This window comes from Pyrus communis, chromosome 4, assembly GCF_963583255.1.
Source record: "Pyrus communis chromosome 4, drPyrComm1.1, whole genome shotgun sequence".
Lineage (NCBI taxonomy): Eukaryota > Viridiplantae > Streptophyta > Magnoliopsida > Rosales > Rosaceae > Pyrus > Pyrus communis.
The window spans coordinates 19141411-19154419 of NC_084806.1; the positions used below are offsets into that span (position 1 = coordinate 19141411).

General features: G+C 37.4%; 1 pseudogene; it reads right to left on the reverse strand.

Annotated features, from left to right (window-relative positions):
* Positions 1-1117: 1117 nt before the first annotated feature.
* LOC137732818 (disease resistance protein RUN1-like) lies at positions 1118-6812 on the reverse strand (annotated as a pseudogene).
* Between the last annotated feature and the right edge of the window lie 6197 nt (positions 6813-13009).

Below are 13009 nucleotides of genomic sequence, written 5' to 3' on the forward strand. Positions count from 1 at the left end.
GTCTAGTATTTTTTAGAACCTTGATGTTTACTAATTACATCAGTAATTAGGCCGGTTCTTTGATTTTGATCTGAAACATAGTACTATTTCAAAGATCCCCAATGTTTTATTTAATAGACCTTTCCATGCACATCATGTGGTAGTACCTAATGGGCCGGGCTCATTAGGACTGGTGGCAATTTTGAAATATAACACAAATACAGCAAATAAATACGAAAAATCATAGTTTTTATACCCCAAACTATTGGCATCGCTCAGTGTCTCCGTCGTCCTCTGATTTTCCTCCGAATCGGAGAAGAAAGGCAACAAAATCCTGGTCCCCCGGTATCTCTATATATATATATATGTATATGCTTGTGTATATATGTATAATTGGATGTGTGTGTATGATTATATTTGTGTTCCGAATCAGATTGATTTTGAATTTGCAGTCTAATTGTAGTTGAAGTGGTAAATGTGAGCTCGGGATGTCTTAATTCTCTTATCCAAGCTGAGGTTTTTATTTCGTGTTAGTATAAATGCGGAATTGATGTTCAAATGTTAGAAAATAAGTAGATGAAGAATTTATACTACTGTTAGTGAGGTTTTTATTTCGTGTATCCGTTCGACCTGAGGTGGTAAGCAGACTTTAGAAATGTGTTATATGACCCAAGGATTGATCGAGGATTGTTTATTACATTAGAATTGTGCAGTACTGAAAACCTGTAGCGTAAGATGACTATGGAGTAGTTAGGATTGTCGCGTACAGGGGAAATGTTCTTGGGTCAGGATCATATCGACAAATAGGTTATTGAAGCTGTATGCTTGTTTTGCTGAAGGAATTTCCGTATAAAATGATAACCAGGGGCATATTATGTTAAATATTGATTATATGAATGCACTTTCTCATTAGCTTGAATTGCTGAACATAACAGGCTCAATCAAGCATATTTTTCTGCAAGATGCTTTGCTGCTGGATGTTCATTCTTTGCATGATGTGTTCGTATTTTGGTATAAAAACTTACATATGCCGTAGATATTTTGTAGATATAAAATTTAATTTGTGATTGGGAGTAATCTTTTGCTGGCCAATTGACATATGAACATCCATAAATATATACTATTAAATTGAGTGCAGTCTAGATTGATAGAATGACTACCCATCATGCCACATTATTTTTGATGGAGGGACGTCCTCTTCCATCAGTGCTACCAAGCAATGTTATGTTTGATTTATCCAATATTTTTCAACCTGCAAATAATTACTCTAATGCTGGCAATGTAGCCTGGAGACCTGCTTCTGGTATTCATCCATAAAACAAATCACTTTATATTTTGAAACATGTCTTTCTTTGATGGAGAATAGTTTCTTATTTTTCACTTTAAAAGGCTTTGAAAAACAGCAACTGATGCCTGGTCTTGGTGCTCGGCACATGGCACCCCCAGCTGGAGAAAGGCCACCGAAGACAGTTGCTCTTTCTCATGCTGAGGAAAAGCAGCAGGCCAATTAGCGGAAACCCAGAGTACCAGAATTGGAGAAACATCTTGTAGAGCAACTGAAGCTGATAAAAAGGTACTTAGAACTTTGATGTTTCCCCAATTTTCTCATCTTGAGCACCAAAGTTACGTGTGCATGTTACTTCCTCATAAGTGTCAAATCATAACAAATATCCCAGAGACTTGGGGAAAGAAATCTTGGATGCAAGAGAGAAAAATTGAATATTTCCAGGTCAAAATGCAGTTCAGCCATCGAACTTGTAATGTATCTTGTGTATTTCATTTCTTTGTGTATGCATCTCGCTTTTTCTTCCTTCTTTTCTTCCTTTAGCTTGTAGTTCGACGTATAATTTTTCTCTTTAATTTTGGAATGTTCCTAGTCCTAGTGAAGCAAAAAGCCCTATAGTTTTATCGTTGTTACAAATTCGATGATTGTATTATTAAACTGGGGCTGTGCCTTTCTTTTTTCAGCCTTAATTTGCTGTAATTTTTTACCCTCTCTAATAAAATTTGTTTCGCTGATCTTTGTTTGGTGCAAACAAGAACACTGAGTTTTGGGGCTATTCATATTTTTTTATCATTGCAGTTCAGCCATTGAACAATCGCATATTTTTGTCGTGTTGAACGTTCAAACTATTGCGCTTGGTTGTGAGATTTGTACCCTGGCATGGTGTGTTAGTTAATGTCTATGTTTATGATACAAGAGTAAATCAAGTTTTAAAGATAACAAATAGGCCATTATACGCTTGTCCATAACTAGCACTTTATAATGTATAAAGCATAAACAATACCAAAATAATAAAAGCCTTGCCTAGTTGTTGTCTTAATTCTTGGTCAGACAAGTGAGCTATCAAAGTATTTGCCTTAAAAAGTTTTTCCTAATCACTTTCAATTGCTTCAGACTCGTCACTTGATCCACTAACATGAGACTCATCTCCAGATCCACCACCTTTGGAATCAACATCTTGTCTTGTTTCTTCTTCTACTTTTGGTCCCCTCGACATGAACACATGACCAAATTTGAATTTCTCAGCATCTTCGGCATACAATGGGCATGTACCACAGCTTTCCACCTTCATATGGGAAGCAAAATCCAGCGGGCAGAAGACAACAGAGGCCTCTTTGGCAAGTTTGAAAAACATCAGGGGAGCAGTGTTTTCCTACCTCTTCACTTCTAGAGGCCTCATTCCACACATGCACGTGATGTTGGCCGTCATGGTAGTCGTCGATGGCGCCTGGGATAATGTACTTAGAACTGAACAGTTCATGGCTTTCACCCATGAATTTGACAATGAAATTAGCTCTTACGCAGCTCAACCACAAGTCATACAGCACCTCTGAAACCCCAGAAACAACAACAGAGAGAGCGAAACCAAATAAACCCGTTCGAAACCAATCTGGACAAAGCTCAATGTCTACTGAAGATCCCTCATTTTGATAGCTGAACCAATTTGGAATTTCTTTTCCTGGATGTACAATGTTAATCTGAGGCCAGGGATTAGGAAGCCAGGAACTGTAATTAAATGGCGCAACAGTTGCCATTCGCATAGTTGTAATCTGTGCTTCATCCATTATGTTGCTCCTTGCAATTTTATCCAATTTTGGGCAACTAGTAAAAACTTTGAAACCATAATTAGGTTTATCCCAACCTTGTGTGAGTGCTGTCCTTGAACTTGACACAATCTTCAGCGACGTGCAGCCTTGAGCTTTAACATTACATAGCACTGGGAGCTCTGGTGTAGATTGAAGCCGCTTGTTTGATGCTTGCGGGTATTTCCAATGTACCGCTGTAGCTGAGATCTAGTTCTTCTAAAGAGAGAAAACCTAAAGAGAGAAAACCGACAGAGCTGGAAGGCAATTTTTCAAGTCTCCAACAGCCATTAAAGTTAGAGACATTTAAGATTGGTTAAGCGACAGATAGTTGTTGGGACATCCTTAAGTTGATCGCAGCCACTAAGGTTTAAATCTTGAAGCCTATTTAGATTTCCAATAGACGAAGGAAGCATTTCGACAGCTGTGCAGCGCAAACAAAGATACCCCAAATGCTCCATTGGCTGCAAGATTTCACTCTCAAGATATTTCAACTTACAGATTGATGAGGGTAGCTCTGTAACCTCTGTTTCAATTAAACTTAAGGATTTCAAATGTTCCATTGGCTCCAAAACCTCTGGTAAGTTTTCAAATTTAGAGCACAAATCGAGATCGAGTGTCTCGAGATTTTTCAACTTACACTTGCTGCTTGGAAGTATCTTAAGGTCTTTGCATTGCCTTAAATTCAAGTAAGAAATATTTTCGTTAGACCAAACTGATTCAGGCAACTCCTTTATACCACTGCATTCTAAATTTAAGTATTGAATATTTCCTGGCATCTCTGGAAGATACTTGAGACTCTTGCAGTCTCCAAGATCAAGATGTTGAAAATACGAATGAATTTCAACCAAACTTTCACAGCCCCTGAGAGTTATCTCCACAATTTTTAGACTCCCAGAGAGATTTGGAACTTCAGTTAAATACGCAGAGCCATCCATATAGATAACTTGTAAGTCGACAAGTATCTGCAACAAATGAAACAAAAATATAAAGAATTAATATATTTATACACTTGATTTGACACAAGAGTTAAACTAGGCGTATTCTTAACTTTGCTATATGGCATACGAAGCTCAACTAGATTTTACGGAGAAAAAGCTGACGGCAAAGATTCCAGTGGATAATAATCCCAACAAAGATAACAAGAGAATCGGGAAGGTCTAGAGAAGCGGTCAATTTGCCAAACGAGCTTAACATTATTAGGTTAGACATCTTTTTGCAGTCTGCACGTTTCAATGGCCGCTCTTGAAGATTATACCAATTAACCTGTATGGCTTCAACATTTGTAATTTCCTGAAATAAGAAGAAAGTTTCAAAGTAACGCACATTTGGAACAAAGAGTATTTGTCATGGTAATCATGTACAAGTGTCTTAGTCTGGTCAAATATCCAACATAATTGTATCCTCCTCTACTTGTCTAAATAAACAAATATTTGTTTATATTCCAAACACTTCCTCACACAATAAAAATTCATTCAAATTCATCTTTTAACAATCTCACTTCTCTATTATAAAATAGTTTTACTTTGTTGTGTTATCATATAAAGTTTTTACTTTTTTTTTTCTTTTTTCTAAAACACGAAAAGAAAAAAATTGAATGCATTTGGCTCTTAATGTGTTACTCTTCAGTACAAGATAGACATCCTCATCATTGAACAACCTACTCCGTTTACCGAGATCATCCGTACATTGTTCTTGAACAATTGTCTTTCCCATTTCTTCTAGCATATCGTGCATCTCTATGCTTTTTGATCCCCAACTTGAACCAATTGATATGAGACACCTATTAATGAGAATATCAATTCCGGTTTTCGGAAAGCGCCCACATGAAGCTAGTGTTCGTTTTACCAAATACACATCCTTCCCTTTATGAAAACATGCTATATCCAGAAATATATCCTTCTCATTTTTTTCCAATCCATCATAACTTATTCTCAACACTTTCTGGATATCGTTGCTGGGAAATCGTTTCAATTTGTTGAATCCCTCTTCCCATTCTTCTTTGCTCTTGTAATTGAAGAACAAGGACCCAGAACTATAAGAGCTAAAGGAACACGTCCAGCATAATGCACGGCCTTTTCTACCAACTCCTTATAATATGTTCTACAAGTACTGTTATCCTTGAAAGCACACGAACAAAAGAGCTGAACAACGTCATCCGGTTGTAATCCCTCAACCTCATAGATCTTATCCACTTCAACAATTTGCCTAAGTGTGCTCCTATCTCTACTTGTGATAATGATTCTACTTCCACTGCCATACCTAAGACGATTGCCAGCTAAATGTTGCATTTGCATTGAATTACTCACATCATCAAGAACAATGAGGACCTTTTTACGCCTGAGCCTATCTTGAACAAAAGTGATTCCATGGATAGATTTTCTTCCTTTAATATCTCCTTAAGAAGTGTTTTTACCAAGTGATCTAGTCCATTTGGTTTTTCTGAGTTCTCCCTAAGATTCTGAAGAACAGAAGAAGCTTCGAATGTAGAAAGAGTTTGCAAAATACAGTTTCAGCAAGGGTGGTCTTGCCAATACCACCCATTCCCCAAATGCCTACAGTGATGCAAGCGTCCTGTGAATGAATGCCCAACAGCTCTTCAATTTGCTCGATGTGGCTTTCAATTCCAAACAGGCCCTCTAAATTACATGAAGATTCACCAATCAATTTGGTGAAAATACGGTGGACAACATTCTTTATTAGATCTGCCTCCGTCCTAGCATATATATGTATGATTATGTACAAAAAAGCAACAGTTAGTCTTAAATATGCTTTACCAAATCTTAGCACAAATCAAACTGTCACAAGTTTAAAGAAAATTTATAACTATAGACAAGTTAAAGAATGAGTCAGTTACCCGGGTTTGTTTGAATAATCAATCCCAGATAGATTGGCTGCAGTCGTCAAAGCTTCCCTCCACTTGTGCACCTTGTAGATATTGTTATCGAAACGTTTTTCAAGTTGAGCAAATGCATCCGCATAACTCCCGTGTTGTTTTCGTACATCAGATGGATTGATGTCGTAGAATACGGGTATAACCATCTGGCCATATCTTTCCTTGCACTTGAGTATATGCACGAGTTCATCTAAACACCATGTGGAAGAAGCATAATTTTGTGAGAAAATGATCACCGAAATTGTGGATTTCTCGATTGCCTCTAGAAGGGCAGGTCCGATTTCTTCTCCACTCCGAAGGTTGTCATAGATGTAGGTTTCAATTTTTTTCTGAAGTAAGGCAGCATGAAGATGGCTGGTAATACCAACGCGGGTGTCCTTACCTCTGAAACTAATAAACACGTCGTACTTTTTTGTATCATCAGCATCAGCAGGAGCAGCAGCGGATGATGAAGAAGCGATATCCGTAACCTCTAGTTTTCAGATGCAGCAAAAGATGTAGTTGCAGAGAGATTAATTGTTAATTAAAGAGAAATAATATTATGACGTTGCAGGAATTAAGTTGAATGTACTTAGAATTGGCTTTTGTCTACATGCACAAAGTTTAAATGAGTGAGAGATGAACGAAAGTAGAAAATGGGGCACATGATAGGCACATATTTTCTTAAAAAAAAAACTGTAATTTAAAGAAAGATATTCATATATTTGCAATCTTAATATGAACAACGTCATCTCAGCATGTAAAGCTACTAGTTCTAACCAACACCCGGCACATCAGTAGAGTCAGCCGCAGGAGACGAAGAAGAAAATGATCTGCAGCACATGTACAATAGAGTCCCGACAGCGTCCATCTCTCTATTAGGTAGGTGCACACAGTTACAAACGCTTCGGGAGGACAAAAATTGAAAATTTGGAGAGACAAGGATTAGTCACTTTCACATACTTAAAAAAATATTTGATAATTGATAATGCTAAGATGTAATTCATGTTTGTGGAAGAAACATAGCATATGCAATTAATTGAACTGAGGTGTCGTGCAAAAATAATTGGAATAATACTTAGGTACTCGCTAATGAGTATTTTACATACTCATCCAATAGACACGTGTTCTTTGTTTTAAAAGCTCAAAAAAAACATAATGACATATACATTATATTTTAAAAGAATAAAACATGTGTTAATTTATTATTGGACAAAACTAAGAGATGAGTACTCACTAATGAGTACTGAAATATTGTACGAATAATTGAATAATTGTATTTTGCTTTCACAGTTTCCTAAATATGTTACAAAATACATGTACAATGACTACATGTCCATTAAAAAGAAGCAGCAGCAGCAATATCCATTACCTTGAATTGGCTTTTTCCTACATGCACAAAGTTTCAAGGGCTCGCCAAATCAACAAGTTAGAGATGAACGAAAGTGGAAAATGGGGCACGTGATACGCACATATTTTATTAGATCATCTTCAATGGTTGGGTTAAAAACCAAATATTTAAGCCTGAAAAATTTTAGCTTTTAACCTAGAAACAACTTTTTTGCTCCAACCGTTCTGGCCTAAAATTTTAACTCGGGATTATTAAAGAAACTTAGGCTATTTTTTTCCTTAAATTAAATTAAAAAAAAAATGTAGACTATCTTAAATTAATTTTATGAACAATTTAATCTAAAAAAATTTAAATTCCGATAAATATTGAAAAATCACTAAATTTTCCACAAAGCAAGCCTTCAACTTTGACCAATCTTTCAACAAAACCTTCTTATTTTGATTTGTGCCAACTGCACCTTCTTCGCTAATAGAAACTCATGCCAAGCATAAAGCAACATCTTCTTCACATGTCCAATTACGAACTCTAATATGCTCTCTTGCCATGTTGAACAATTTGGAAATGGAAAGAAATGGTAGAAAGATAAATTGGAAGAATTGTAAGAGAAAATTGAGTTTTGTGTGGATGTTTGAACAAATACATAGGTATTTATAGAGTTTTTGGGTGAATTTTGAGTTAAATAAATTTTTTTTAATTATTTTAGCCGTTAGATTTAAATTTGGGCCGTTAGATCTTTTTTTTTTTTTTTTACCGTTAGATTTGATTATATTCTATCTCAGCCGTTGGATTCAATGTATTTTAAAACAACATTTTTTAAAAATGAAATTTGAATCTGAACCGTTGGATCAACCAACGGTCCTTAAATGATGGTCGTCGGATGGGGAAAAGAGCCGTTAGGCTCGGGGGAAATGGCCGACAGGGCCTTGACAGTGGGCCCCCACTGTTGGGGACCCGACTTCTCTGCCCTCCCACTTCCCATACACTCCCATCCCCTTCTATTTTGTACGGTAACGGTTAAGTCACGTCAACATTTTATATTGATTTTTTTTTATAGAGATAATAAGACAAAAAATAATAGTAATATAAAATATTGACGTGGCTTAACCATGACCGCACAAATAGGAGGGGATGAAAAGCGTATGGGAACTGGGAGGGCAGAGAAGCCAGGTCCCTCTGTTGGGAGCAGATTCGAAGCAGGCCCGTGGGTTGCGTCTGTGAGTGGGCGAGCTGAGAGTGGCCCAATTTCAGGCGCGTCCATGCGGATTGGGGGGGGAGGGGGAGGGGAATTTGGCCCAGCTTTAGCATTTGACTTTTAGCCCAATGTTTTAACTTGGTTGGAGAGTGTTGTTGGGGAGGGGGGGGTAGAATTTGAGGGAAATTTTGGCTTTTAGCCCACCATTGGAGTTGAAAAAAACTATAATTTGAAGAAAGATATTCATATATTTGCAATCTTAATATGAACAACGTCATTACGAGCGAAGAAATTAACAGCAGACATAACAAAAATTAATTAGCAATTTAAATGCTAGCATAACATAACACCTAAACTTATTAATTAAAAAGAAATGACAAAAAATACAGAAAGAGCCTTAAACAGTACCAATAAACGCTGACTAACCTTTGACAAGTTACCAATTTGACAAGGGCTTATTTGCTTTCTCCAGCTTCAAAATAATATCCAAAAAAATTACTTTTTTGCATCATCAGCATCAGCAAGAGTTGCAGCGGATGAAGAAGAATAAGAAGAAGAAGAGGCCATATCCATATCCTCTAGTTTTCAGATCCAGGAAGTAGTAGTTGTAGAGAGATTACTTAGCCACCAATTTCTTTACGCGTATTGCGTTCAGTTTTGAATTTTCCCAATTAGTTAGTCACCAATTTCTTTCAAGGAATTTCTTTTGAGACCATCTCCAACTCTGGCCTATAATCTATTTTTCTCCCTTTATTCCCCCCCCCCTCCCCCCCAAATCCAACCCAACCCAAGTGAAAAATTAGACCTAAAACCTATAACCTAAAACAAAGCTAGAAATAGCCCAAGATTTAGCCTAGAAAATAGTGTGGGCATCCCCAGCGGGATCCCACCCACATGGGCATGTCCCCCAGGATTTATTGAATCAATGGCTGAGATCGAATATAATCAAATCTAACAATTAAAAAAAGATATCACGGCCCAAATTTAAATCTAATTGCTAAAATAATTAAAAAATATATTTAACTCAAAATTCACCCAAATGTAGTAATTTTTCAATATTTATCGGAATCTAAATATTTTAAGGTTAAAATGTTCATAAAATTAAATTAGGATAGTGTACATAATTTTTTTTTTTTTTAAATTTACTTTAAAAAAAAAATTAGCCTAAATTTATTCTTTAATAATTTCGAGCTAAAAAAATTTAGATCATAAGGGTTGGATGAGATGACACACCCTGACTTGGAATGTCCACTAGGACCTCGAATCAAGCTGTGCTGGCCGACACCTGGAAGGTGATGAAGCCATAAAGTGTGATAATGTATAAAATGTGAATAAATTAAAAACCTAAAAGTGCTCAAGTACACGAGTGCGCGATGAGCAGGTATGGACCCATTTCACGCGTGATACAGAGCATAGGTATAGTACAGTAAGGTAAGATAATGATTATATCATCATAAGAAGACATCTGTACTGAAAAGTGCCACGAATCTTCATCGATACGGAACTCTGCTGCTAGAACCTGGAGGGGTGCAAAATAGAAAATGTGAGTGAGCGAAACAAAACTTTTCAAATCAATTTCAATTACCAAAGGCAGTAACCCCTCGCCGTAATACCTGTATAATTTCCCAAAAAATAACAAGCATGACTATAAGTCAAAACCATAACCAAAATAACAATCTCACAGCTATGATGTGTCAAATATCTCAACAAGAATAAGCAACCCAGGTGAAATAAATCAATATGAAATGGTATGTCAGCTGAATCCACCTATTGTGGCCTATACGGCTGAACCAATAGCTCTTCAACATGCTAGCCAATAGCTCAATAACATGCTAGCCAATAGCTAAATAACATGCTAGCCAATAACTCATCAACATGCTAGCCAATAACTCATCAACATGCTAACTAATAGCTCATCAACATGCTAGCCAATAGCTCAATAACATGCTAGTCAATAGCTCATCAACATGCTAGCCAATAGCTCAATAACATGCTAGCCAATAGCTCAATAACATGTTAGCCAATAGCTCATCAACATGTTAGCCAGTAGCTCAATAACATGCTAATCAATAGATCATCAACATGCTAGCCAATAGCTCAATAACGTGCTAGCCAATAGCTCAATAACATGTTAGTCAGTAGCTCATCAACATGCTAGCTAATAGCTCATCAACATGCTAGCCAATAGCTCAATAACTTGTTAGCCAATAGCTTATCAACATGCTAGCCACTAGCTCAATAAGTATACCTGCACACGAGTTGGAACCACCTAAAGTGGTCTGTATGACAGGACTGAGTGTAAACAACTACGCTCAAGTGCTACAATCACGTGAAGACTGTGCGAATAATTGCGGGTCACCTATGAGTCGGAACCACCTATTGTGGTGTGTACGACAGGACTGTGCACCTACCTTGGATCCAAGGTGAGCGTAAGGTGCGGGAGGTGAACATCATGTGAAGGACTGTGCCCTGACCACGGGCGGGAACACTAACACCAGGGTGCAAGTTTATGAGCTCTCAATGCATCTAATATAACATGTACGACTCATGGGCACGACAAGGTCGGAGTTGCCTAGAACATAAATATAGTCATGCCATAACTCCATCATTTCAACTAATACCATAAACTCAGCTGAACTTACCTGTGTGTCCTGCGTTCACCTTTGCACTTCAAAGCAGTCACAATAATTATGTGCAGATAATATACATTTGGATATGCCATGATGCAATCTAATACTCAACCATAACATAGTGTTTCCAAATATATATATATACAACATGGCGTGAAATGCATAACCTATAACGCCCCACTTCCAAACTATTTATTTTCGGGAATAATTATTGGTGATAAGCCCAACCAGACACTAGTTTAATTAACTATCATTACTTATGTTTCCTTACTTTAATTTCTTGATTCTTCACACATTGATTTATGACCAACATTTAACCACCAAATCATAAGGTTAAATCTCACATTTTCCACCAATGTCCCTCACATTGCCCAATTCCCCAAACAAGGCTATTATCTCAATTATTTAGTCGCATTTATTATATGGCTGCATCTAACGTCTCGTTAGACTGCCTAAGTACCCTAAACAGGGATCAAGCCATTCGTAGTTCGTACTAGTTCTCCAAAGCATTCATAGAAAATTATATGAAATATTCAATTTATAAACGCTTGTGGAGATGTCAATCTTATATATATATATATATATATATATATATATATATATATATATATATATATGATAGAAGGGAAAAGACCCACTCACCTTAGGTCCGCGCTACAACTCCCAAGCACGAATATCGAGATGTCAAGCACAAATATCGAGATGTCACAAACGATCCTCACCTAGAACAATTATTCAGTCACGTCTCCGAACTCTTATCCATAGAACCCATAGTTTACATAAAACACATCCCGAGGATGTTCTAGAATGATTTGAGATCCATCAACCAAAAGTCAACCTTCGGTCAAAGATCAAAGGTAGGGTCTACAACCCTACGTAACTCAATCCGGAAGATCCGCATCTCGGATTTCCGATCCAAAACTTCTAAAGATCCACATTAAACTTCTAGAACATAATACTAAAGTTTCATTACGATTCAACGGTTGGATCTCCACCAATTGCCAATTCAAGTGGCGATCAATGTTTTATTTTACGAACTTACATATCCAATTTGGGAAGATTCGTACATCATATTTCTAATCCGTAAGTTTCTAATATCCTTAAATATTACATACCATAATGTATTAAAATTTGGTGACGATCCAACGGTCGGATCGTCAATTCATGCAAGGACCTCTTAATGGCCAACCTGGTGGTCAACTATGAAACTATATTAAACATCATAATTTCACTAAACGGATGTCAAATTTGGAATCAGGGCTTCAAAATTAGCCTAGGAATGTCAGGTGGAGTCTCGGCCCACGCACCGCCACGGTTCACTGAAAATTTCCACTATTTCAAAAAATTCTCAAATTTCACAGAAATGAAGATCTCAAAGAGATGAACAACTTTCATACCTGTCATGAAGTCCAAAAGTGGACAGAAGATGGTCAATTTTGCCCAATAAGCCTGCGGGTGCCTAAAGCTTCCCAGTGTCGATTCGTCGTCTACGGTGGTCCAACGGGGTCAAGGTTGGTTGGGTTTTTCTCCTGGAATGATGGGCTACAAAGCCCAAGTGGTGGCATCGCCCATCACTTTGCCGTTTTGCGGGAAAAATAAAAAAGGGTAGCCGGAGCATCTTGAGAACCGTTAACTTCCGTGGCCTCAAACCGCCACATACAGAGGTTAATCAAGGTGGTTCTTGGGTGGATTTTGTAGAGGGGAATGAGAGCTTCAAGATGGCAGTGGTGGCGTCGAGAAATTCCACCGAAGTTGGCCGGAATCAGCCTTGGAAGTTGGGTGGTCGCGATTGTGGTGTGCACGGGAAAGCTGGGAGTTTTCTTCCGCTTAATTTTTTTTTTTTTTTTTCCCTTCTGATTTCTGATTGGGCTGCTGCCCTTTTTCTACCTTTTATC